The sequence below is a fragment of the Microcebus murinus genome, chromosome 13, assembly GCF_040939455.1.
Source record: "Microcebus murinus isolate Inina chromosome 13, M.murinus_Inina_mat1.0, whole genome shotgun sequence".
NCBI lineage: Eukaryota > Metazoa > Chordata > Mammalia > Primates > Cheirogaleidae > Microcebus > Microcebus murinus.
The window spans coordinates 66,550,098-66,577,678 of NC_134116.1; the positions used below are offsets into that span (position 1 = coordinate 66,550,098).

Genomic DNA, 27,581 nt, shown 5'->3' on the forward strand with positions numbered 1-27,581 from the left:
TATTGGTGTCTTTTAAAGGCCAATCTTATTATATAATAAACTGTTACACCTTGTAGTACTTTACAGTTTGCAGAACAATTTCACATCTCATCTGATCAGTCCAATAAATTTGTAAATGTATTAGTTTCATCCCTATTTTAACACCTGAGGAGATTAAAGATCAGAGAGGCCAAGTGTCTTGTTGAAGATTGCACAGCAATAGTTTCAGAATCAGGGTGAAAAACATGGGTCGAGTTCATCCAACCTCTCTGCTACACTGGCTCTCTAGACTGAAGGCCAATAGGCACGTGACTCATTTATTTGTAGGACTAGATGCCAGGGCCTGGCACCTCAAATTGGTTGAGGCAGCAACAGTCACTTCATCTGGGAGCCTTTTAGGAATGCAGAGTCTCAGGCCCTCCCCAGACCTTCTGAATCTTCATCTGCATTTTAACAGAATCACCTCAGGCCATCCATGCACACAGTCCAGTTTGGGACACCCTGGAGGAGGGGGCTAGGGTTGCATTCTCATTTCTGTCACACTTGAGAGTCCCTGAGCACCAGAATTGCATAATCTGGGGAACGAAAAAAAAACAAAAAAAAAAACAACAACAACACTCATGCCCAAATCCCACGCCTGCGATTCTGCCTCTGGAAGGGAGCAAGATCAATTTGCTTTAAAAGTTCTCCAAGCAGTTCTCATATGCAGCCAGGTTTGGTTATCCCTGAGGTTTCTCCCCACCTGTCCTGTGACCGTGAGCCTTGCCTTTAGGGAATGGGGCTACGTGTGCTTCACCCCCACATAGTGCTATACTGACACTGCAGGATTCTTGGAACGTTTTGTGCTAAATCCAACCCTTTTCCTTCTGTGCAGAGACCTGCCTGCACTAAGTACCCCTGAGTGTGGCAGCTGTACCTATGGGATGGTGTGTCTAGCCCCTCCCTCTTTCCTGGGAAGAAGAGTTAAAATGTTAAGACAGGGGCCCTGGGCTTGAGGAGCCGTGAGCAGCACAAAGCAGCGTCGAAGCCCCTGGGGTAAGGAGGAAGGACAGGCACAGCTCACCCTCCGGGGAAGCTCTCAATGTCCCTGAGGGCTGGCAGGACAGCCTGCATATTGCAGATGCCCCTGGGAACACCAAAAGAGCAAGAGCCAGGCAAGAGCCGGATCCCAGGAAAAGCCCGGCTGTTTCTGGTAAGGTGTTGAGAGCCTCAAAGACATTGTGTTCATTGCACCTCTTATAAAAAAAAAAAAAAAAAAAAAAAAAAAAGCAAAAACCAAAACAAAACCCGCAGTTTGCTGTGCGTGCAGGTCACGCTGTAAGATCTGCGTTCACTCTCCTGTTGAGCCATCTGCTTGAGATACCAAGAGAGGAAACTCATTAGGGAGAGATTAAGGCCGGGTCAGGGGAGGACAGCTGAACGGCCGAGGCCGCCGAGCCAGCCCAAGTGTGAAGGAGCTTGTAATTCTAGGTGTCCCATATTTCACTGCTTTTTAGATATGCAGGCGTGACGCCAGGCAGCAGGACCCACGCTGATTTACTGGGTTTTGCAAAACCGTCTAGAAATCCCTGGGGGTTTCTTGTCGAGTCCTGCCCTCCCAGTGTTCAGACAAGCCTGGGCGCTCGTATTTTCATCTGCCATCTGCGCTTGCCAGGCCTCACACTGGTCATGTGAGGGCACATGCTTCATCCGGGTGCCGCACACAGCAGACGGGCAGCTGTCGCCATCCCTGGCTGCCACACTTGTGCCAGGTCACGGCCCACTTTGCTACCTGCCTTTGCCGTCTCCTCACTCCTCTCTGTTTCATGGCTTAGCAGTTGCATGGCTAATTACTTTATTTTCCTCTCCCAAAACTTCTGGGATTTCTCTCCTCACCTCCCTCCTGTCTCTTCCTGGCCCCGTGTCCTCAGGGCACAATCCAATTCCCACGGCTACATCTCCCCGCGTTCTCTTCCTGAGCTCAGGGTCCCAGGGTACCAGGAAAGAATGGGGTAGAGCTTCTCTTGGATATTGGGCTAGAGGCAGAAAAAGTTCTGGGCTCTTGGTACCTGGAGTCCTCGATGTTTACCCTGCCCCCAGGAGTCGGCTGTCCCGTGATGTGACCACCGTGTGACAATGTCGTGTTGAGAGCGTCCATCTGGCAGAGGAGGGGCCGAGGCAGGGAAGTGTCCTGTCTCCCGGCCGGTCTTCAGGCAGGATTTGGGGGGTACGGCTGAGTGGCCCTTAGATTATAAAAGCCAGTGGTTCTCAACCCTGGCACGCCTTAGGGTTCTCCGGGATATTTCTGACACATTCTCACCCCTGGCCCACTCCCAGGATTCTGACCTTCCTGGGCTCGGATTATGCCCGCACATCAGTGGTTTTTTTTTTGTTTTTTTTTGTTTTTTACCAGTTGTGGGCTGGCTTGAGGGGTGCTGCTGTTCCCCCTTTCTTGGGTAGGGTCTTAAATAGTGTCAAATCTCCCAACCCCCAAATCCCCATCTCCAAGATGGTGACATGGCATTCTCGAATTAAAATGCCAGAGTCCGTGTAACAGGGAACAGGGTAGTTTCGTGTCTGCTGATCCAACGAGGAAGGCCAGCAGGAATGCACAGGGTGGGGAAAATGCAATTTTGCTGCTGCCTGGCACACGCGGTGGCTTATTAACTGCTAACCAAGTGCTGTCGGAGAGCGCTCCCGGAGGGGCTGGCGGTAATGAATAAGTCGGAGGGACCCAGCTCATGGGTAATTACACATCAGCACGGCCAAAGTGCTGCTCACACCTCCTGCTCTCCTTGCTGAGGGTCTCTGAGGCCAGCCTCTGGGCCGGGGGCAAACCTTCCATTGCTTATTCAATTATGCGGAGTCCACAGCTAATAGCTTTTAGATTTGCCTAATTCTTTTGCGGGGGAGCACCTCTGGAATGGGTATTATTTGCATATCTGTCTTAATTACCCTGCCCTTAAGAGGAGAGCAGGGGCTGCCACTCTTCCATCCATGCTGCGGCTGGGCTGATGGAGGCTGGGAGGGGGGAGGGCTTCTCCCGGTGCTCGTGGCTGTGCAACTGCAAACCTGCTGGCTCCCAGCTGCCCCAGCAACCTGGCCCCAAAGGCAAATCCACTCTCCTGTCCTTCCTTGCTCACGGTGGAAGCCACTTGGGCTCTTGGTTCAAGAATGTGCCCTTAGACCTCATCTCCAGCTACGGCAGCAGATGGGGAAGGCGAGACTTAAAAGGGACACTTGTGCAGTAGCTGCGTCCCTAGTGCTGGGGTCTCTCCACAAAGAATCTGGATGAAGATTCAGAAGGTCTGGGGAGGGCCTGAGACTCTGCAGCCCCGTCGAATGGAAGTCTCTGGGACGATGGAAGTGTTTTGTATCTGTGATGTCCGGTTAAACGGCCACTGGCTGCATGTGGCTCTTGAGTACTAGAAATCGGTTAATGCAACTGGACTGAATTTCTAAGTTTATTTAGTTTTCATTACTTGACATTTACATTTAAGTAGCCACATGGGGCTAGGGGCCACTGGGCTGGACAGACACTGCAGGTCTCTAGGGCCAGGCAACGCAGGCCAACGTGGGGAGTGACCTGGGCCCAGATAAGCCCCTAGGACGTGGTGGGGCCTCGTGCCCTGTCTAAAGAAGGACTTGGCTCCACGTCGACAAACAGTTACCGTGTAGGAATGTTCCGGGCTCAGGGATGAGATGTCCTAACTTTTTAAGAGAAGACAACAATCTAGGTTTTTATTTGAAATCTTCTAAGCTTTAAATGTTGGAAACTCTTCAAAGACTTTAAATCACTTACGACTTTTCTTCTAGTGCAACGCTATTTTGCTGCTGAGGAAATGCAAGAGTCGGGAAAATTCCATGTTTTCTCCAAGCCTTCCAAGCAAGTCGGTGACCCAGGCTTCCTTGGTCTAGTTACTCCAGGTCTATCCTCTCATCTCTTAATCGGCTTTCATGTTAGGTCTATGTATTCTCATTCTAGACAGTACCTGTTTTATCCTCCAGACGTTTTTGCTTTGCCAGACTGACATGTGAGTTTATTCACGCCTCTTATTCTTCTAGGCAGCAAGAATCTTCCCAAGCATCTGAAATACCCCCATGGGAGAAGAGAGAGAATCTTTGTCTCTTGGATTTAGGGGGCTGGAAGCAGTCTGTCTAGAAGTCTAAAATTTCTTTGAAGTCTCATATTTTATCTTAAAAGAAAAACCCATGCAAACTTGGCAGTCTACTCTTTAATATGTTTGTGCTTTTTTAACATTAAGACAAAATTCCCCGACAAATCTTCTAGTAAAAGTGAAGTTGCAAAGAGAAGCAACTGTTTAATCCTGTGGTTTCATGAATCATCTGGCCCACAACTTATACCATAGAGCACCTCCCACCCCAGTTTGAAAAGTGCTGATGCGTGGTAACCAATTTTAATGGCCATTTTGAATGTCTCTGCCTTTGCCACTTTTCATTATTTAACAGGTAGAGAGGAGACTCTTTGCTTGAGAATGTTGGGATTTCTAGTCTTTTCCAAGCAGATGTGAACAGTTTGGGGGCATGAACTTGGATCCTGTCTTACTATTCTTGGATTTAAGATATTCCAAGGGTGCAAATACAGAAATCGAGCAAAGCGGAGAATGTGTTAACACCAGGAGCAAAGAGAGATCTGTCAGTCACTGGCTGTCGGGAATGCCATTGCTTTTCAGGGCTGCTTTGGTCCTCTAAGGGAAAGGCACATGCAATGTCGTGGACGTTACAGGGAAGGAAACCATGCTGTGGGGAGATAGGAAGAAGGGACTTAATTCAGCCATCCACACCGGGTTCTTTAGGCAAGTGGATGCAGGGAGTGCTGCAGTGGGTATTCCAGCGCATGAACGGGAATCTCGCAGAGAAAATGTGGATGAAAGAACTGCTCTCTCTTGAAGATAAGCCCTGGCCTTCTAGTCCTGGGTTGACTGTGTTTTCCTGTGGCTTCTCTGTGCACCAACTTATTTTCTGTGTATTTTGCTTTGTCTCCTCTTCATCTCAAAGGCTTCCAGCCACTTGGAGGATGGAAAGTTAAGTTCGAGAATCCTGACAGTGAGTTCGTAGCTAGTCATGCTTAACAGAGTTAGTAGTAGAAGAGCAGCAGAGATGTGTCCTGAGCACTTTTTACTCAGACGAGAGTTTGGGGAAATGCAGAAACCTCTGTGTGCTTCCTGCCCTGCCTGGTGACTAAAGCAGAGCGCAATGCATTGTGGGTTCTCCTGAGTGAGATCTTACAACCTTGCTCTGGACTAATCTTTGGGTCCCTTCGGTCACCTTCCTACACTTTTTTTCTTTCTAAATCTTGAATTTACCAGATGATATCCACAGTTTCAACTATCACTCTCCCCAATTTGTGTCTCCCCAAAGCATCACCCCCATATTTTAAATTGCTTATTAGAGAACAGAAGCGTCCCTATTGAGACAACAGAAGAATATCAAACTTAAAATTCACTGAACAGAATTCATTGTCTTTCTCCCAGACCTGCTCTTTATCCTGTACTTTCTCCAACTAGTGAAACAGCTCACTGAGTTTCTCAAATTAGAGAACCCTCCATTACCTTGGATTTCTCTTCCTCCTCTCCTACCACATTCACTTGGTTGCCTATCTTGTCAAATTTCTCCTCGTATATGTATATCTGGTTATTCCCACTGCTTTGATTTATTTCATATCATTATCATGTCTTGTCTAGGTAAATGTCATGGCCTCTAAATTGTGTTTTTTTTCCCCCCTCACTGTTAATCTCTCTCATCTCTGGAGAAACTTTAAAACCACTCTCCTGAAATCTTTTTTTTTTTCTTCTTCTTCTATTACAAAATTAGATATAGCAAATCTCCTGCTTCAAATTCCATGTTGACCCCTATTGTTCCAGGATAAGATGCAAGTTCCCTGTAAAGGCTGCAAGATTTGTCCCAAAGTGAGTCTGAGCTAATTGTTCAACCTAATCCTTTTGCCGGTTTTCACCTACATACCCGGCAGCTAAGCTGCTCACAGCTATTCACCATTCCTCACCAGGCATACCCACGAGTGGCTCTAGACATGCTGCCCGCTCTGTTTGGGATGTTCTTTCCTTTCTTCTTCTTTCTTATTCATCTTTCAAGTCCAATTTCAAATGTCAACTCCTTTTTAAATCTGCTGCAACTCCTTCAGTCTGGATTAACTATTCTGCCTCTTGTCCATGGCTCTTTTACCACAGTGATGCTTTGTAATTTATGGGTTTACAGCTTATCTGTATTTTCCACTGGATGGTAAGACCCTGAAGACACATACCTTGCTCATTTCTGTGTCTCCAGAGCTTAGCACGAGGCCTGGCACAAGGCAGACACCCAGTATATCTTTGTCCAGACACCAATCTTATTACTCACAGAAGCCAACTGTGAACTCCTTTAGAGGGGGGATTGCATCTTATGTGAATAGATCTTTGCGTTGTCAGTGCCCAGCATACACTAAGGGCTCTCTAAATATTTATTGACTCAATGAATCAGAAATTTCCAGAAGTCAAATATGGTGATAGCCAAACCTGTCTCGATTTCCTCAGTTTTGTGGCCTTGGAAAGTTACGAATCACTCTTAGAGAATTGAGACTTCTGAAGACCAACAAATGGTTCATCATGGTGGCCATACTTCTTGCGTTTGTTTCATTTCTACCCAGAAATTATACTAAGAATGGGGATAGCTGCTATTTACTGACGGCCTGCCACGTGTCAAGTTTTGTGCTAAATATTACCTCATCCAATTAGCATTTCTTTAAAAGCAGCTATGACTGAACTGAGGGCTATCATCAGAAAAACCCTGGAATTTATTTAAAATTACCTTGTGCACATCTGAAAGACTCAAATTATTGTTTAAGCCCCTCAGACATTACGCCACTAATCCTTTTCTAATGATCTCATCTTAAGGAATAGCAGCGGCAAGAGGACTGCCGAGCCTCCCCCCATAACGACATAATGAGCAGATTTGGGTATTTACATAATAACTCAGAATGATTTCAGGGCATTTTAGACAAAATAGACAACCACTTAGATTGCAGTCATCTCATCACTCTCAGAAATTAAATGGAGACGGAAATGGAAAAAGCAGAAATCTGGGAGTTTTTGGATGCATCACGCTTGGAACTCCTTAAATGCTCTGGGTTTGCAGCAAAGTGCCACAATTAGGAGACTTGGCTCATAGAAAATGCAACCATTAAAGCTTTGTGCAAGATATCAGAAATTGATCTGAGGTAGAAGGAACTAGATCCCAGAGGCCCTTTTTGAAAATGACTGCGATTTGACATTTATGGTGGTGGGGGGGACCACTGACGCTCCTAGGATTGAGATAACTTGCCCCATCTCCTGTTTCTGACTCATATGCTCTTTTTGTTCGGTATTTTACTTCTACCTCTCTCTTTTTAACTTCACGAGTTGGCCCTTATATTTTTGTGTGCCTTAAGATAGTTACTCATATGTTTATTATTTTCTTTACTCCCCATTTCTTCTTGGGAGTGATTTTATTTCCTTCTGAGATCATTTTCTTCTTTCTGAAGTTCATCCTTTGTTAGAAGTGCTTTACTGCATGTGTGTTGGTAATAATAATCTCTTTCAGGTTTTTCTCATTTGAAAACTGTGTTAATTTCACCCTCATATTTGAAAGAGAGTTTTGCTGGGTTGGCAGCGATTTTCTTGCAGTGTTGTTGCTGTTTGTGAATCAGCTGGTTGGGTTAATATTCTGTGTAGGTTACCTGTCGTTTTCTCTGGGTGCTTCTTCTTAGTCTTTGGTGATACTGCAGCCTCACTTTGATGTGTATGGGCGGAGATATCATTGGGAATGTTGGTGTTTGGGGCTTTATGAATCAGAGGATTATTGTCATTAATCAGCCCTGGAAATGTCTCATTTATTGTCTCTGAATAGCTCTCCTTCCCCATCTCACCATTATCTCCTTTTATGCTCCCTTTAGATACACATTAAAACTTTTCCCTCAACCCAAGTTGCCTTTTTCATCTCTTTGCCACTGTGTATACATCATGCATTTGGGGTGATTTCTTCAGCTTGATCTTTAAGTTTACTAATTTTCTCTGGAGTTCTAACTAGTTACTTTAGCTTTTGTTTCTCAAATTTCTAATTGATCTTTTTATCAAAATCGGTCTGATTATATTCGATAGTATCTTGTTTCTCTGCCAACTTTTTGATACAATCTTTCTTTTCTTTATTGTGATAAAAACACGTAATAGGAGATACATCCTCTTAACAAAATTTTAAGCATACAACATATTATTGTTAACTATAAGCGCAATGTGGTATAGCAGATCTCTAGCACATTTTCATCTTACCACCTTTCATTTTGTAAACATGTCAAAAACAAGTTTTGTATTCGCATCCTATTATCTCTACTTTTACAATTTGTTGTTTCCATTGATCCTCCGGGGGGTGGGGGGAGAGGGGCTTGTTTTATTTCATGTTTTGGGATCTTTCTCTCTCTCCTTCTCTGTGAACACCTGCTACTTGGAACTTTATTACAGGGATTCTCTGAGACATGGGTTGAAGTCTAGTCCTATTTAACTAAATTTTTGGCTTGCATTTTTGGAGTGAAGTCTAGCCCAAACTGTTTTACATATAGGGTTATGGATAGATATCCTTAGAGGAGAACTTTTCCCCATTCATTTCCTCCTTCATCAAGGGCCAAGAATAAGATAGACTTACTCCAGATCTCTCTGGTAGATTGTTTTATTTATTTATTTATTTATTTATTTATTTTTTAAGTTTTCTCGTTGAGATGATTTCCCTTCTGAGGTTTATTTACTTATTCATTTATTTTGCCAGGATTTGGTCTGACTGCTCATCTGTAGCCCAGGCACTGTCCTGCAGGCAGGGGCTCTTGGTACCCTGTGGTCTGCAGACACACAGAACAATGCTGGCTCCACCCGCAGCCTACCTCCCTCAATTTAGACCTTCTTATTGTTTCTAGCCTCTCAGAATTGTCCTTACTTTCTGCCAGCTCTGCCACACATTTCAAAACATATTTGAAAATGTATTCAGTGTCTCGGGTTATCTCTGGCCCTCTAGTTAACTGTATTTTCAGAAGCAGAAATTGCAGCAGTGATTTTTTTCAATATCTGATTCATACAACAGTGATTGCTCTGGTTGAAAATTGAGAAAAACACATTCACCAACAGGGTAGCTGACTTTCCTGGTAAATAATCAGTGTCTACATAGCATCTACGTTGGATCCTCCAGCCAGGATCCTAGTTATGGTCTTAGCTGACCAGGCAGCAGCCTTTCTAGTAGCTCAGCCACTAAAGACATTCAAAAGGCAAATGATGACTTTGCTTTATACTTCTTTGAAAATGCAGAATTAATTAGATAGGGACTCCTTCATCTTCCCACTGCCAAATGCACCAGCATAGCTGCTCTGTCCTTGTCTTCATTGTCCTGCCTTCTGGTGCTGTGGGTGAACTTTCTGCTGCTGCCTAAGTCTGCCTTTCCTGCCTGTGCCTTGGGTTCCTTCCCCCCTCTCACTGTGTCCTGACTTGCCTCTTTGCAACCCTCCACTTTATTTGTTGCATCCCCAGCTTCTCCCTCTCCACTGGGCTATTACCCTTATCACTGGTGTGCCTACCTGAGAAACCCTCCCTGGGACCCCGCCTCCACCTCCAGCTACCACTCCATGTATCCGCTGCTCTTTGTAGAAATGAACCAGAAATGTTGTCTAAGCCACGGTCTCTGCTGCTTTTCCCCACCTTGTCACCCCAGCCATTCCAGATGGGTTTCCATGTCCTCCAATCGTGCATGTCCACACCACCTCCATGCTGTCAGGACCAGTGATCACCAGGCTGACCTTTTCATGCTTCTGCCAGCTTTTGGCACTACTAACCATTCTCTTCTCCCTGGAAACACTTGCTTTGTTTGGCTTGTGTGGTGCCGTGCACCCTGCTGGTTTTCTTCTTACCGTGAAATCTTCCTCTGTTCTTAAGTCCTCCTCTTCCGCTGACCTCTAAGTTTTGGGGTGCTCTGGGCTCCGAACTGAACCTCGCTTCTCCACCTCCACACACCTCCAGTGATGAGGTAATCCAAGTGGCTTTAATGCTAGTGACACGCAATGACTTCGAATCTGTATCTCCAGCTCTGATCTTCACCAGAGCTCCCCCCCCATCCCGGCACCTGGAATAGCATCTGGCACACGGTACAGATGAAGGGACCCTGAGAATATGAGCTCAGAAGACCTGACGGGCATCTGGAGCCCTCCAAGTCTGAAGCCAGAGGTGCTTACAATCAGGCAAAATGACTGTATATTTTGGATATAAAGTTCTTGGTATTCCTTAGGAGAAAAAAAACAACTTCTCTCCATGTAAATCTTGAAAACTGGTCTTTTACATACCCACTTCATAACATAATGAAACACTTAGAATGAGAAGGAAATTCATAAACCCTGGGGCAGTCACAATAGAGCATTGTGGGAGCAAATCCTGTTCAAAATCTGGGCTGCTTTTTTTCCAAAAAAGATAGAAGTATGTGCATGTGTATGTATGTGTATGTGTATGTGGTTATGTGAGTGTCTGTGGCTCTGTGTCTGTACATGTCTGTATGAGGGTGTGTGTCTGTGTGTAAATGTCTATATGGAGATGTGTGTGTGTGTTTGTGTGTACATCTGTGGTTATGTGTGTGTCTGTGCGTCTGTGTGTGTACCTGTCTGTATGGAGGTGTGTGTGTGTGTCTGTGTGTGTGCATGTCCTATGTGTGTGTGTGGTTATGTGTACATGTGCATATGTCTGTATGGAGGTGTGTGTGTGTGTCTGTGTGTGCATGTCTGTGTGTGTACGTGGTTATGTGTACGTGTGCATATGTCTGTATGGAGGTATGTGTGTGTCTGTGTGTGTCACACCAGGGGAGAGGTGCTGGAGTGGAGCAGGGAAGGGGCACTGGCTACCGCACCAGTGGAGGAAGGACAGGGAAGGAAATTGTCCTTACCAACATAAAACCTGTCCAGTGTCATGTCTGGCAGGAAAGGTACAGATTGGCTCAGATATGAAATCAGGCCCAGGAAAGACAAGGTAATAATTAGTCTCATGTCACTGTCACCCAAGGTGTTCTCAGATGGAGTCCGCAGGGGTCCCTGTGCAGCTTGGGCTTATTTGACTTCTGGCTAATGATCCAGAGGAGGGTGTGGCCTGTGTACTAATGACTCTGAATTACATTCATTTTGAGGGCTTAAGTCATCAGCATGGACTACAAAAGAATGTGCATTGTGTTAACTTTCTATTGCTGCTGTAACACCTTATCTCAATTCAGTGGTTTGAGACAATATGAATTTATTACCTTACAGTTCTGTGGGTCAGGAGTCTGACCAGGGAGGTCTCCCCAGGCTAAAGTCAAGGTGTCAGCAGGTCTGTGTCCTTTCTGGAAGCTCTGGGGTTGGGGGTGCTCTGTCCTTGCCCTTTCCGGCTTCTGCAGACCTCTGCCCAGTCCTCGCACACAGCAAGCTCTGTTTCAGCATGAGCAGTGGGCATCAAATCTTTGTTACGCCACCCTCCCTCTCTGGCTGTCCTCAGCAGGAAACGTTCTCCCCTCTGAAGGACATTAGATCCACCCATCATAATCCAGGACACTGTCCCCATCTCAAAGTCCTTAACCTCAGTCACATCTGCTAAGTGCTTTTTGCCACGTAAGGTGATGTATTTACAGGTTCTGGGGACTAGGATGCGGCTGTCTTTGTGGGGTGGCAGTGTTATTCTACCCACCATACACACAAAGAAGTTCGAAATCAGGTAAAACTCAATCCTCCAAATGGAAATGAATGCAGAAGGGACAATGGCGGATGTAGGCTGCCACGAATCCGCAGGCGGGAGCAAGGAGGTGTTGGACACCGGCTGGGAGCTGAGACACAGCTCCACTGTGAGCGGGAAGCCAACCACGGAAGTGCCCTTCTGGGGTTGGCCCAGAGAACCCGTTTTGGAGAAAGGTGAGGCTGGACTGTCGCTTCAAGAGCCTATGGGTATTCATGCTTGCCTTTAGCTTTGAAACTAATGTGTCTTAAATAATAAATTATTTCTTCGCATGGAGTGTCTTGGAAGGAGCCTTCAAGGGAGATAGATGTGCATGCTAATGGGTAAGAGGAAACCAGGGAAGGCGTACGAACCATTTACAAAAATCATGTCTGCGAACACACCTTAAGGCATAGTCAGAGTCTAATGAGGAACAAAAGGCCAAAATTCAGGTTAGTCAGTTTCAATCAGATATAAAAAATGGAAACTATTGAGAAAGGGACTGTGGGAGGCAAAAATAATGTCCCCTCCCCAAAGATGTTCAAGTCCTAATCCCTGGGATCTGAGAGTGTATTACCGTATACTTTGGTAATATCTTGTATAACGTATTATGCCGTATACACGGCAAAAGGGACTTTGCATTTGTGATTAAATGTAGGATCTTGAGATGGGGAGATCATCCTAGGTTGGACCCAGTGTCATCACCAGGGCCTTACAAAATGGGAGAGACAGGCAGAAGAGTGGAGAAGCAGAGAGCTCGTAGCATGAGGCAGTCTCTGTCTGACGTTGCTGGCTTGGACCAGAGGAAGGGCCTTGACCCAGGAAAAATGTCAGCAGCCTCTAGAAGAAGCTGGAAAAGGCCAGGAAGTGGCTTTTTTCCTTATAGTCTCCAGAAAGTATGCAGTCCTGCTGACACCTTGATTTGTGCCCAGTGAAACTCATTTTCGGCTTCTGACTCCCTGAACTGCAAGCTGGTAGATTTGTGTCGTTCGAAGACACCAGGTTTGCGGTAATGTTTTACAGCAACGGTAGGAACTGATTGTGGGAACCTGCATGTTTTGGGGTCTGCTGCCCATAATGGGGGTCTGACGATAAATGGATGCTCCCCCACAAGTCTGACGGAAAAGAGTGAACGAATGAGTAAATGAATACGTAAACTCTGGGACAATCTTCCCATCCCAGAACACTCAGACATGATGCCACTACTTTGCCGTTGAAATGCGTTCGCCTCTTTCATGAGCTTCCTTTGAGCGGGAGCAGAGAACGCCGTGAGAATGCACACGTGCGCACGCACGCGCAGCAGGACACATCGGCACGCACCCCCGCAAGTAAAACAACTGCGGGCTTCCAAGGTCCAGGAGGAAGCTCCTCCTCCCCGCACCCCTGGGTGTTCTCCAATCAAGCCTGCACTGGAGAAGATGAAATGCCTTCCAGTTTGGGGCCCAATCGTGGTGCGGTAGGACGACCCATAGCACCTCTAACGTTACACCCCAGGCTGCTGCGAAATGTTCTGAATCGTATGACCTCAGACTCCTGGTTCAGGCTAATTAAGCCTCTTCTGACAGTACAGAATGTTCTGGTTTGCAGCAGCAGCGGTTGTGCAACTGTTTAGACTGTACACCTTTGCTCCGGGGAGCTAGCGTGGCTCCCTCTGCCTCTCTTTTGTTTCTCTGTGAAGGATCCGGGGCCCAGGCGGGCTGTTTCCTTTTTGGTATGTAAGAACGGGATCTACGCAGTGCTCTCGTGAGATGACCGGGCTTGGGGCCGTCAAAGGGGCTATTTTCGGGGATGGGCAGAGGGCAGAAGCAGCCCGTGCTACCTCCCAGCAGCTCTGTCCGCACCCGCCGGCCTACTCCCTCCCTCCCTCCCTCCCGCTGAGCACTGTGTGTGAACAGGGACGGAGGTGGGAATGGTCACTGCAAGCCAGTGGCAGAAAATGTTATGACAGACAGTGTGGGAGGTAGAGGAGCTGGTTACACTTTACAATTTATTTCATTAGCTGTTCCTTATGCCTGAACGGGGCTTAATGATGGGCCCACAGGGCTTGGGTGTTGCAGTGCTATCTTTAAATGACTAGTGTGTCCTCCCCAAGGGGGAATAGGCAAGAATTCCTAGAATCTGAGTGTGTGTCTACACGTTTCGGCATCAGCTTGGACTAATGCTTTTGCAACCACTGGTTTTGCAATGGTATCAGAAGTTTTCTCAATTTCAGATTGCTTTACCCACCGTCTGTCTCAGGTGATGGAGATCTCAGAAAAGAGAGTAGTGCTTTCATTTGGGGCCAAGTGGCTCAGCTCATCTGGGCCTCAGTGTTGATCTATACAGTGGGAATGACATCAAACACACACAGTTGTGGGGATGAAACTAATAGTGCAAAGCACTTGGGGCAGCCCCTACCTCAGGGCGAGCACTCTATAAAAATGTGTGCTACGCTTTCAATTGGCAAATGCTCCTGGGGTATGGCTATATGTCAGGTAAAGGCCAGGTGTTCAAGTATAAAGATGTCTAAGGCAGAGTCCTGTCCGAGGGATCGTTGTAGTTTGTTAGGGGGAAAGATACTTGAATAAATAAGATTAAAATTAAGCATCATGGGGGCTGTTAAAATCTTGAGTAGGGTAGAGTGAGTGGCTCATTGTGCCTGGGAAGGGTTTGAGAGTGGTCAGAGGCTCTGGATCTGACAATCCTAGAGCCGAGACATGAAATGCAACAGGTGGTCACCAGGCAGGTGGGTGGAAGGCAGGACAGGACGGTGCCCCTTTCCTTCCTGCTCGGTCAAGTACCCGTCCCCGAGGGGCCTGGCAGGGGGGCCTGGTGCACAGTCCCGGAGCATCTAGCTGCTCGCCCTGTGCAGGCTGTTTGCGAGCCCTGGCTGTGGCCTCAGTTTGGTTTGCTGAGGGTAGGGCAGACAGAGAGGAGAGCCACCAACCCAGATCATTCAACGCTGGCAACAACTGGGCTGATGGGGCCCGCAGGGGAGACCCTGCATCCCAGCTGGGCTTCTTCAGGGGCCAATCTCAGTGGGGACTTTAACTCTCTGCAAAGCAGATTGACATCTGCCGTGACTTGCATTTGCATGTCGCAGCGTGACAGGTGTCAGGAGGAGCTGACTCTGGGGACGTAGGCTCCTTGTGGCAGGAAAGATCCTGATGATTTGCTCAGTAGGAATTAGTTCTTCCATTCTTCAGACCTGCCCAATTCTCCCTCTGCCTCATGCCGACTCTTGGAGGCACGTGGGACACCTGTCATGGCGAAGCACCGTTTCTCTTTATGTTCTCCTTCCAGGGGAAGAAAGGCTTAACTCAGTGTGTACACAGTGGGCTCTCAGTAAATGCTAGCTGAAGCAAGAAGTGATTTCTTATACGAATGGAGGGTCTTCCCAGAATGTACGTGGACTGCAAGTCATGCAAAGGCAGAGCCCACACCTGACCTGCTCACTGGAATATTCCAGAGCTGGAGAAGGGCTTCACAGTGTCGTCCCCAACTACTTTTCCTCACTCTTAATGAACAAATAGGTTGTGTAGATTGTGTCTCTAAATATCCTCAGATTTGTTTCCTTTACATTCTTACTGCTACTGTAGTTCTGACCCAGCTGGCATTTATCAATACTGTCTGAACTTTACCCCTCTGCTTGTTTCCATTGTCTCCCTCACCCTTTCTGCTCCCCAGCCTGCTTTTAAAGCTCACGCCCTGCAAACATCTCACTGTCACCTGTGTGTGCATGTATACGTGTGTGTGTGTGTGTGTGTGTGTGTGTGTGTGTTCCTCAGCCTGGCAATAAGGCCCTTCCCGAGTTATTCTGGATCTAATTCTCAAGACACGACCTCCTCCTGCCATTTGCTGTAGTCAAATGGCGCCAGTGGCCATTCCATTACTGTTCCATGTCTTTCCGCCTCCACGAACGCGTGCGTAGCATTCCCTCCTCCTGGAACGCCACGCCCCTTCCTCCCTGCTCAGTGTGAGCGCGGCCGTGCCTTCCCCAGAGGCAGCCGGATTGACGTGCGAGAGCTGATAGGGCCCTTGGAATCTTCCGCTGCCGCGCCCTCACCGTGATGTGGGGAGACTGGAGCCCAGGGAGGCGAGGGGCTCACGTCAGACCCACTTTCAAGTCAGGGCTAAGGAAAGGATCTTCTGGCTCTTAGCTCACTACTTTTTCTACATGGCAATACACTTCATTCACCATCAGTAACTCCTCTTAAGGTGTTTTTCACATTCCATTTTGTTTTTACTATATATATGCATATATATACACACACACACACATATATATTTATCTATTTATTTTATGGGTTTTTTTTGAGACAGAGTCTTGCTCTGTCACCCAAGCTAGAGTGCAATGGCATAATCACAGTTCACAGCAACCTCAAACTCCTGGGCCCAAGCAACCCTCCTGCCTCAGCCTCGTGAATAGCTGATACTCCAGGCCTGCATCACTGCATCCAGCTTAATTTTTCTATTTTTATTAGAGGCGGGGTCTCATTCTTGCTCAGGCTGGTCCTGAACTCTGACCTCAAGCAATCCTCCTGTCTTGGCCTCCCAAAGTGCTAAGATTACAGGCATGAGCCACTACTATGCCTGGCCTACAATTTCTTTTAATTGTCTGGATTCGTAGCTCTGAGAGCAGGGACCATGTCTTAATCATCTTAGTATATCCCACATCCCACAATCTCAACACAGACTTTACAACTGGTAGGTGCTTACTATATGTACTGAGCTTGAATGGATGGGTGGGTAGATAGATGAGTGGGTTAGTGGGTGGATGGGTGGATGGATGGGTGGATAGATGAGTGGGTGAGTGGATGGATTGGTGGGTGGATGGGTGGATAGATGAGTGGGTAGGTGGATGGATGGGTGGATGGATGGGTGGGTGGGTGGATGGATGGGTGGGTGGATGGATGGATGGATGGATGGGTGGGTGGGTGGATGGATGGATGGATAGGTGAGTGGATGGATGGGTGGGTGGATGGATGGATGGATGGGTGGGTGGGTGGGTGGATGGATGGATGGATAGGTGAATGGATGGATGGGTGGGTGGATGGATGGATGGATGGATAGATGGATGGATGGATGGGTGGATGTATGTATGAATGAATCTTTGGAAAACTGTTGGTGTAGCAATTCTCCAGGAATGTGTTCAGGTATCCTAATGCTCCCGTAGCAGATTTTCTCTGCAAATGTATGTATTACATGGCAGAGCTAAACACACAGCTACAGGTGTGGCTTGCTCATTTTCTGAAATGATGAGTAAAAAATTACAAGAGGGGGCTGGGTGAGGGATATACCTTCCAGGTGTGTGAAATAACAACAATAATAACATAATATTTTATTTGATCCAGATTCTGTATTAAGTACTCTATGTTCATTATCATGCTTAATCTTCACAGCAACTTTATGAAACAAATGTTCTTATAATATTACCCCCAATTTGCAAGCACTTAATGAAGGTGAATGACCTGCCAAGGAAACTGCAGAGCCAGGACTTGAACCTGAGTTGTACCGACTCTGATGCCCAGGCCCTAACCCACTACATGGAGCTAGGACATGTCAAAGTGGCAGCTGACAGTGAAGCGTTGGAAATCCTAGCTGCTGTGTTTGAGCCTGGTTAGGCCACTAATTTCCTGAGTGGGAAAATCACTTAATTTGGCTTCTCGATTTACTCCATGGTTTAATGGAAGTAATAGAATCTTCTTAGCAGGAGTGCTGTGAAAATTAATGACTGTGTATAAAGTGCTTTAAGATAAAGATTCTCAGATCAAAGGAGCTAGAGAAAAGGAGTTTGGAGGGCTATTAGGAAAGAGGGAGGAACTTCCTCTTCTTCTGTTTCCACGGGCTGGTTTGTGAGTGGGCAATGTTTTTGTAGAAGGAAATTCAGCTTCAAATCGGTTTTCACTGATGCAGAGTTCTGGGGAGGAAGTAGACCCCAGTAAATTTCTAGATTCAATTTTCACACTTGTATGAAACATTATTTTTAGCACCATATTCTTTTAAAAGAGAATTACTGTTATGAATTAATAATGACGGTAATTAAATACCACTGGGGAGCCAGGGGGGAAAGTACACATTGGTCTTGATCAGCCCGGCTCCGTCACTGACAAACTCAGTGTGCTGCATGCTCCTCCGTGGTCTGCTTGCACTTAGCCATGGACAAGGGAAGGGGGCGGATTCAGTCAAAAGGCTGCACTCAAGGATCCAGAAGGCCACATGGGGCCCCGAGGCCAGAGGTTCCCCACTTCTGTGTCCTTCGTTGAAGATAATCATCACGGCAAATGGTTGCAAAAATTGTTGATGGGAAGGAGAAGGGCTGGGTGATTCCCTGACTTCAGTGCCAACCCCTGAAGAATCAACCGCTGATGGAGCTGCCCCTCAACACCTGTTCCCACCATTGCCCAGCCCGGAGCTCTGGATTCAGCCGGATCCTTCCAGACAGCTCCTTGTTTCATGTCGCCTTCTTGCACGGGGAGAAGAGGCAGATCTCGGCCCTTCTGGCCATGAGGAACCCCTGTGTAGGGGAGACAGTGCCTGGGACCACAGGCATCTCTAAGTAAGGCAGCTCAGAGCAAATGCAGGCTCACGTGGTTGGCCCAGAGCTGGCTGGAGCTCCGGCCTCCTTGCCCTCGGGTGGGCTGCTTGGAACCTAGTGCAAAGGGCTCTCTGTGCCCCGAGTAAGAGATCGGATTAAAGGTTTTATACAGGCTTTTTGTCCACAGGTCCGTGCGGCACACTCCCTGATCTGAGGTGCCCGTTGTCCAGATGTTTTGCTGGAATCTCTTGGAGCTGGGTGGGCACATCATGCCGACTGCTGCAGAGGTTGCTCCACGTGAAAGCATGTGCCGTGAGGCTCTTGTTACCTGCTCAGTAGAGTCAGTGGCTCTCTCCCCTGCGATGCTGTGAGCCAAGACACTCGAGATAAAAATCAACTAAGAACTTCGCGCCAGCCCGGGGGAGGCACGACGCCCATTCTCTGAGCATCGCTGCTCGCTGTTGCTGTGGTGATGCCCCTGTGCGGAGCGTGAGGCCCATGGTGTGGCTGGAATGATGCATCGTGGATGACTGTGCTCCTAGTTGACAGGTATAAATCCCCTTTGCTTTGTGGCAACATAGCCTGTAATGCAGCTATTAACTGGTTGGTTTTTATTTTAATCTCCTGTGCTCTTCAGACAAAAAAAAAAAGCTTCCCCCAAGGGAATATGCAGTTTAGGTTTCTCTAAACTCAAGTGATGCAAACTCGTCCTTCCCAAGCACGCTTTGTTGTTCACCCAGGGCCAGGTGCAGCACCCACTACATAGTAGGGACGCAATAATGCTCGGTCCTCCTCCTCCCTAAATGACCAGCAAGGACCGGCCCCTGCAGGGCTGATGGTTTAATAGGCCTGACACGGTTGGAGGGAGGAAGAGCTCTGTTCTCTTGTGTCGGAGGACATAGTTCACCCTGTGATTATCTCTCGTGCAGGTGGCATCTGTTGGGACCCAGTGGTGTCACACTTTGCTGTGCAGGTGTGAGAATCGCTGCTCTCGTTCTTGCAGGAGTTGGAAAGGAAACTTTGCCTTTCTGTCTCCGAGGCTGCCTGCAGCCTGCTGGGCTCTGCTTGCTGCACGTGGGCCAACCCAGAGGCCATTTCCCCAGCCGGTGGATCTCAATCTTCCATGGGCTCCGGACTCACTTGGGGCCTGTGTTACACTGCAGATGTCACTGTGCCACCCCCACAGCTCTGGTTTTCAATTTCTGGGGCAGGGCCCCATGTGTCAAGAGATACTGTGCCCAAGCTTTGTAGTCAGAGGTGACTCCGCAGGTTCAGAAGACTAAGGGAAAGGAGCCCTACAGCTGGGAAGAAAAAGGGTAGGTGCCTCCTCTTGTCACTGTTGTGCGTTGGCTATATGTGTGCAATGCTCTGGGGGCCAAACGTGCTAGGTGATGTTCATTTCTTTACCACCTACTAGATGCCAATGCCCATGCTATGTGCTGGGAAAATAGCAATGAGCAAGAAATAGCTCCCGTTGCATGAAATTCACAGTCCAGTGTGTGTGGGCACACAGACAAACGCAAACCAACTACAACAAACAGAGACAAATGATGCAATAATGTAGCATGAGCCCAGCTTGAAGCAATTCATCCATCTGAAGAGTCATGGCATAACAATATTACCTTTTATTGAGCAGTTACTATGGCCTGGACTTTGTCTTCCACACTTTAAGTAAATTTATCACAACCACTCTGCAAAGAAGGTAAGGAAACAGATCTAGGTTGTTAAGGTAGTTGGCACAAGGCCGCCCAGTTTATGAAGAGCAGAGCTGAAATGTCATGGCCAAGGACCACGTTCTTAACAGCTATATTATGAAGTCTTTCTAGAGAGAAGGGGCCTATTATTTACTGAACATCAGCTATGTGAAGGGGTCCCTTAATTGAAGATTCATGACATTTTCTGAGGGTGGCAGGAACTCTGTAAGGAGAAACATTGTGAGCACTTGCAGGCCAGGCACACCTGTCCGCATGACAACATCATGTCTATTCACCAGAGCCTGAACTGATGACAGGTGTGCTGGGTGTTGACACCCTTAGACTTCCTGCTGGCCAGGTGGGGCGCATCACCTCCACTGATAGCTTCCCGGTCAGTTTACCCAGTGATACTGTTTGGATATTTGTCTCCTCCAAATCTCATAGTGAAATTTGATCCCCAGTGTTGGAAGTGGGACCAGGTGGGAGGTGTCTGATGCCCTCCCTGTGATAATGCATGAGTTCTCACTCTATTAGTTCACACAAGAGCTGGTTGTTTGAAGGAGCCTGGCACCACCTCCTCCCTGTTTTGCTCCTCCTCTCTCCGCGTGACATGCCTGCTCCCCCTCCTCTTCCGCCTTGACTGGAAGCTTCCTGAAGCCCTCATGAGAAGCAGATGCTGGCGCCATGCTTCTTGTACAGTCTGCAGTACCATCAGCCAAATAAACCTCTTTCCTTTATAAATTACCCAGCCCCAGCTATTCCTTATAGCAACGCAAAGCAAACTAAGACACACAGCGTGCCCATAACGTGGGCACACACTGCCCTGGTCTCTGTCGCCTTGCCTCTGTGAGCAATGGGTGCAGCGTGGATGGCAGCTGTCTCAGCCTACAGGTATGACTGGGAACTGCAGTTTGTGTTTGCATCCTCTGGCCACTCTTGAATGTGAGTGGGGTCCTCCCCGCATTCCTCAGAATCAACTCAATCAGGCTGGTGCAGGAGTCAGAACGACCCACTTCCCCACGGCCCACTTGCCATCCCTCTCCCTCGCTTTGCACACATTTTATCTGTTAGGGTTTCGGTTGAAGACACCCTTCTTCACTTCCTCTCCTAAAAACAGTCACATCTTGTGTCCCAAGAAGCATGTCTGCTCCAGTATTAGCCATGTGTCATGGGGGGTCCCCAGCACCTCAACTTGAAGATGGGCTGTAGGGCCTGATCTTTAATCAATGTGTAGTTTCCATTTGTTCTTTTATAAGCTATTACTTGGGGCCAATTATATTTTAAATAAAAAAACCCCACTTCTTTTTCTTTTACTAGGTTCATCAAAAACAGGAAGTCAAAGGGCTGAATATTCTTCCTGTGAATCAACAGAGAAAGCTCTCTCATCTGAATAGACAACCTAGGGCCACTTACTTCCAGCGACAGTAAGAATGGAGGGCTGCAAGCTAGACCCCTCGGTATCAGGCAGGCAGGTGTCCCTTTCGTAAGCCTGGGGTGCACAGAATAAAGGGCACGCATGGCAGACTGGAGTGGCAGAGCAGGGACAGGTAGCTTCATCCCAGGGTGTTATAAATAAGGTGACAGGAAGTGCTGACTAGTAGATCAGAGGCATCATTCATCTCAGTAGCAGTCAAACTGGAATGACAGTCTTGGGCTTTTTGGGGAGCTAGTGAGAGAGGTGGCTGGTGTGGGGGTGGCGGGGGTCTATGTAGGAGATAGGTGCATTTCAACACCTCGTGCGAATCAAAAACACACACACCATTGTTCCATGACTCATGTGGCCTCACTGATTCAGTCCAACACTGAGTCACAGGTCACTAATTTGTGATTAGCGATTAACCAGTGACTCACAAGTATCAAGGAAAAGGGATCGATATGGTTTCACACCATTCCATGATGTCACTGGGGTTGCAAGACAATCCTTTCTTGGCTTTAAGGCAGTTGCTTGCCAGAGAGGAGCCATGCAACACGCTCTTGTCCGAACAGGTTGGTGTGCCTTTGGTAGCAGCCACCTGCCTGCTTCTTCCCAGGGAAGAGATAGGATGAGTGAGATCATACTCAGAGAATGTTGGAAAATCTGGAGACAAAAAGCTCTCTATACCTAAGAGCCGTTCTGTCACTATCCCTTGTCCAATACAAACTGCCTTTTCTGCCACTGTTCATGGGTGCTGAGAAAACACGATAGCACCTGTGCCCAAACCTGCTAGATCACTTTCATTTCCCACTAGCTTCCACCTAAAACCTGTGCCTGGACCAGACTCTGAGCTTCCTCATAGACGCTGCTCTCTCTCCTGTTACTAGTAATAATAACATGCTGGACTTGCTCTCCACAGGATCATGTCTTAGGCACCAGCTCTCCTCAGCATCACCGACTCTTATGCTCTGAGCCACCTATCTGGGGTGGCCCATGAGGGCCAGTCCTTCTCTGCTGATGGCATTTGTGGCCTCTGGCCTTGTTCATGTCTTCCTTTGTTCACTAAGATTGCATTTGAGTGCCTGTCATGTGCCATGTGCCGTGGGATGAGCTGGGGATACAGAGGAGAAAGTGTGTAACCTGTGTCTTTGTGTTGTCGCAAGTCCAGTGGCAGATCAAGTCAATCTATGCAGCAAATACAAGTGATCAAATGGTCAGTATGGGTAGAGGCGACGTCTCACACCACGGGGACACCTACATAAGTAGCTTGTTTCATTTGCTGTCAGATGCAATGGTTACACTTAGCCCAACTCTCCTTTTCTGTAATTTTTTGTTAGTCATTTAGGTTCCTCCCTTTAGAGCCACGCAGTTTGAATTAAACTCCTCTTCCAGAAGGACAGTGCTTTGGGTATGTGAAGATGAACACCTTCTCTTCCATTGGCTTCTCTTCCAAGGCGAATAGTCTCAATGCTGGGCCTATCACCCCCATGCCTTTGGGTCTGGGCCTGTCCCTGTTTCAATTTCTCCCTTCTGGATATATTCTAGTTTCTCAGTGTTTTTATTGAAATGGGAAGGCCAGAACTCAATACAATATTCTGGATTTAGCTGGAGAAAAAAGTCAGAAAGGCATATAAATGAGGAATAATAAGAATAATAAAATAAAAAAGAGCCTGGCAGTGTGTATGTGTATGTGTTTAACACATGGGTAGAGAGACAGAACATGTTTTTATTTTTAATTTTACATAATGAAAAAAGTCAGTTCAAAGACTTCTCAGCCCAGCATAATTGATTTTTACTTTCTTAGATCATTAGATATTTCCATTCTCTGGTGTCTTTATGCTAAACTCTAAGAAAGCTTAGCGTGTCCTACTTCTCTGGGCAGGTCCTGTGGCTATCATCCCCTCAAGTTCAATTCAACTTCTATTTGACCTTCCTCCAGTGGCTATAGCTCTGTACCCTGGGTGGTAGATCCTTCATGATATGTGCATTTCTGAGAAGCTTCCTAATGTAGGCATATTCGTGGCTTTCCCTCCTCATCAAAGCCATAACCAAGGCCTGCTCTGATGCAGACAGCCCTTGGGAAGGCTGGCACCGACTACGCATTGAGCAACTTTAGGTGTGGCTATTCTGATCACATAATCTATGACTAGTGCACAACCTGAGTTCACTCCTTTCTTATTCTGAGGAGTGCACAACCAATGCAACTACACAGCACTCTTTCCAAGAGAGGGAAGGCAGACCTGGGTTTAACCCCTAGCCAGCCTTGTCTCTCTCTGTGCCTCAGTTTCTCACCTATAAGTTAAGGAACAGGATAAATTAAATACACTCTTAAAAATTCAGGAAGAAAATGGTAGTAGTTAGAGAAGGAGAAACTTTTCACAGATTGCCTGTGATGTTTGCCTTTAAAGCACAACCCAAGAATCAGGTTTCTAAAGGGAGATCGTCAGTGTTTCAGAATTTACCTGTGATAGGTGTAGTAGATTGGCACTTGGCGCCTATTCCAACTCTGTATCTCCCAGAATCCCTTGTGGATAGAGTTATGGATGCAAAGCAGGGTCCCCAATTAGATGCATTTGGTCTTTTCAAATATGCAAGATTTGAAAAGATAAAATGTGACAAAAGCCTAGACCTTTGCAGCTTCCGCTGTTCTTGCTGGCAAGCAAGGTCTTTGAAGGTGCCGTGCTTTTCTGCAGCAAAATTCTATCAGTAGTTTCCAGCTTCATGTGAATAGAAAAGCAATTGTAGCAGCACACTGGTGGTTTCCAGATCTCACAGCTCTGGTGGCATGTTCTGGAACTCAACCATTGTTGTGGCACTCCCACCTTCTGACTGGGGCAGAGGGAGCCAGTTCAGCGGTTGGAATACTGGATGTCATTCCTGGAGATCCAACCTAAAGCCTACTCTTCAGCCCCTCCAACAATTGTATAAGCACCAAATTCCTTGTATTAAATCCCTTTCTGTTTAAAATAGCTAGAACAATTTCAATTTTCTGCAACTGACCTCTGACAGATACATTTATCAAAAGTGGTGTACGCAAGGTGATTTCGACTCCCTTACTGTAATTAAAAGGTGTCTTGTGGTCACTGCTGACAACTCAGTCTAAAGAGCACCGTAAGGACTGGAGTTCTAGTCCTGAGTCTGCTGCTTCTGCACCTATGCTCGTGACCTTGAACAACTCACTTCAGCTCCCAAAGGTTTAGGTTCTTTTCCTTGTCTATCAAATTGGGCACATAACACTTGCTTTGCTTATGTGCCCATAAGTGGAGAGAATGCATGTGAAAGGGGCTTTCAGCAATAAAATGTGACTGCTCTTCTTTTTCCTTAGTATAATACACCCCTCCAGTAAAACCCAATCTTTTCCTTTAACAAACTATCAGCTAGAAAATGTCTCTTCTCCACAAAGTGAGAAATAAAATCAAATGCCCTGCCTTATGTTTTGTTTAGGAGTTTCTGTGGCTATTTTCAAACCAAATGTCCTGAGACTCTCTGGAGAGAGTGCTGACACGGAAGCAGACGTCTATAAATGAAGAAATGGAATATTGAGGAGGTCAGGGGACCTTTCAGCGCCAGACAGCTATCAAGATAGACGTTAATGTTATCAGCCATGTCAATTCAACGGCTTGCCAAAAAGTCCTGTGGAAAAGGAGTCGGTTCATAAAATCAAATGATACCGTGTTGGTGGCAAACCATCAACCCCCCTGGCCAGTATGTGTTGGCTATCTGTTATGAGCAAGGCTTTCTACTAGACACGGGGGCTCTATGCTAGATGTGAAAAGAAGTATATTAGGGGAAATTGTACCGTATGTAAATTATGTATCAGTTAAGCTGACTAATTAAAAAGAAAAACAGAAAAAAAATCTAATAATGGTTACTGATTTTCTATCCCTAACAAAGCCTGTTTGCAGTGTCTGTCCATGGCACAGGGTGCTGGAAGTCACACCCCTACATGGGCCATTGCTCTTTGTCACACCCACGACTGCCCTCACACCACTGTTCCTCCTCGTGGGAACACCTTCCCCACCCGTCTCTGCCTACCCAACGCTCAGCTCCTGAGGGGCCCTGGTCAAAGGCCACCTACTCTCAGAAGGCTTTCTCGAGTCTCTTTAGCCTGAGTGAATTCCCCTCTCTGCTGTAAACATCCTTCATATATGTCAACGCTGGTGGGAAACGTTTTTCTGTCTCCTGTGAATTTCTTGTTTTCGTTGTTTCATTATTTTTTTTGTTTTTTAGATACGTAAATATAAAATACGCATTTTCGTTTGCTATTTTAGTTGATAGGACTTGGCAAAGTGTAGCGGTAAGTAGTGAATAAAGTTTGCTGAATTTGATTTCCAATGGATCCTACATCTATTTTACTGTGTTGAATAGTTGAAAGAAAATAGCCATCAAATAGCTGTTGGTGAGGCCTGCGTGAGAAACAGTCACGTAAGTCTCCATCTTTCCTATTTATTTCCTGTCCTTTTGTAGCTTCTGTGTGCCTACCTGTCCAAGTGAACAAGTGCACGCCCATCTTGTTTGAGGCAGATAATGGATTATTATTAGAACGATAAGAAATGATGTCACTGTTTAGGTTTAAGTCTAATTCTGGAAAGTGCCAGGTACATGAAATGTCAGGAAGGAAAAAAGTCTATAATTTAGTCAAGTCCTGATTAAATGGAATAAATGAAGTACATAGGTGTATTCTGTAAGCAGTTACCCTATGCATATTATTGAATCACTATTTATTTTTAAAGAATGTATATATCCCTTTGAATTAAGAAAGAGGTAAGAACCATAGAAAGACAAGAAAAAGAACCATTCAAGAGAAAGAAGAAAGCTTGCAGGTACTTGCCTGAAGAAGTGAAATCTAAGGAGTCATTAAAAAAAACTATTTATGTTATTAATAAAATGCTACACATTTGCATAGCGCTTTAAAATGTATAATATTTTTTTACATGTATTATCTCATTAGACCTTCATAGCAACCTGTGTGGTTAGTACTATTATCCCAAGTTGCCATACGAAGAAATGGACTTAGTCCAGTGATATATCTCCTTGACCTCTGGACATGCCAAATTTCATTGTAAATGATTTAGAGAAATATGTCTATCTGAAAAATTTACTAGCTGCCATTTTACTTCAAGATGTCAGACTATACCATTAATGAACTTAATACCATTTCGTAGCTGACCAGTTAGAGTCAGAATCAACCAGTGTTACCCTGGAACTGACAGCAAAACAAAATTATTTTCTTTAAATGAGGACTTGGCTCAGATGGGTGATAATGTTGGATGATCATGGATTTGAAGTATTTGTTAAGGTCAAAATATGCACAAAACAAAAGATAACTAAACATTCGATTCCAGACGTCTGTTTCTCTCTCTGCCTTGTATTGATAGTATGTATCCACACCAACAAACACAGAGCCCAAAGCACATGGGGCATGATCTGAAATGTTCAAGGTCCAGGAGAGCTCGACACAGATCTGAGATGTACAGGGGAAGCCACACCATGCAGAGGAAGAAGAAGGAAGCAGGGAAACAAATGCAGGGTTCCATAAGGGATGGTCCAAGGAGTAGGACAAGATCAGTAGGCAGAACTGTAGCAAGGAGAAGCCGAGTGCTTCAAGAATTAGGTCATGATGGCCGGGCATGGTGGCTCACCCATTATCCTAGCACTCTGGGAGGCCGAGGCAGACGGATCACTCAAGGTCAGGAGTTCTGAGACCAGCCTGAGCAAGAGCGAGACCCTGTCTCTACTATAAATAGAAAGAATTAATTGGCCAACTAAAAATGTATAGAAAAAATTAGCCGAGCATAGTGGTGCATGCCTGTAGTCCCAGCTACTCAGAAGGCTGAGGCAGAAGGATCGCTTGAGCCCAGGAGTTTGAGGTTGCTGTGGGCTAGGCTGACGCCATGGCACTCTAGCCCGGGCAACACAGTCAGACTCTGACTCAAAAAAAAAAAAAAAAAGAATTAGGTCATGTCAATGTCAAGCACTGTAGAGTGGTCACGTGAGGATGAGGGTGGATTTAGCATTCAGTTGTTCAAGTCAACTTCAGGGAAAGCAGTTTCAGAAGCACTGTGGATGCAGGGTCATGTGGTAACAGGTTAAGGAGAGTGTGGCGGGCAGCATAATGACACTCTCTCCCCCACGTTCAAAGGTGTACTTGCCCTAATCCCTGGAACCTGAGATAAGTTATTTTACCTGGCAAAAGAAAAAGATTGTGCAGTTGTGACTAAGGGTATAGACCCTGGCATGGGGAGATT

At 46.4% G+C, this 27,581-nt stretch overlaps 1 long non-coding RNA gene across 1 annotated transcript; it reads left to right on the top strand.

Annotated features, from left to right (window-relative positions):
- Positions 1-13,118: 13,118 nt before the first annotated feature.
- LOC142874976 (uncharacterized) lies at positions 13,119-20,937 on the top strand. The gene is made up of 3 exons (XR_012922560.1): positions 13,119-13,419; positions 18,413-18,774; positions 19,155-20,937. It is a non-coding gene; the product is annotated as an uncharacterized LOC142874976 (long non-coding RNA).
- The last annotated feature ends 6,644 nt before the right edge of the window (positions 20,938-27,581 follow it).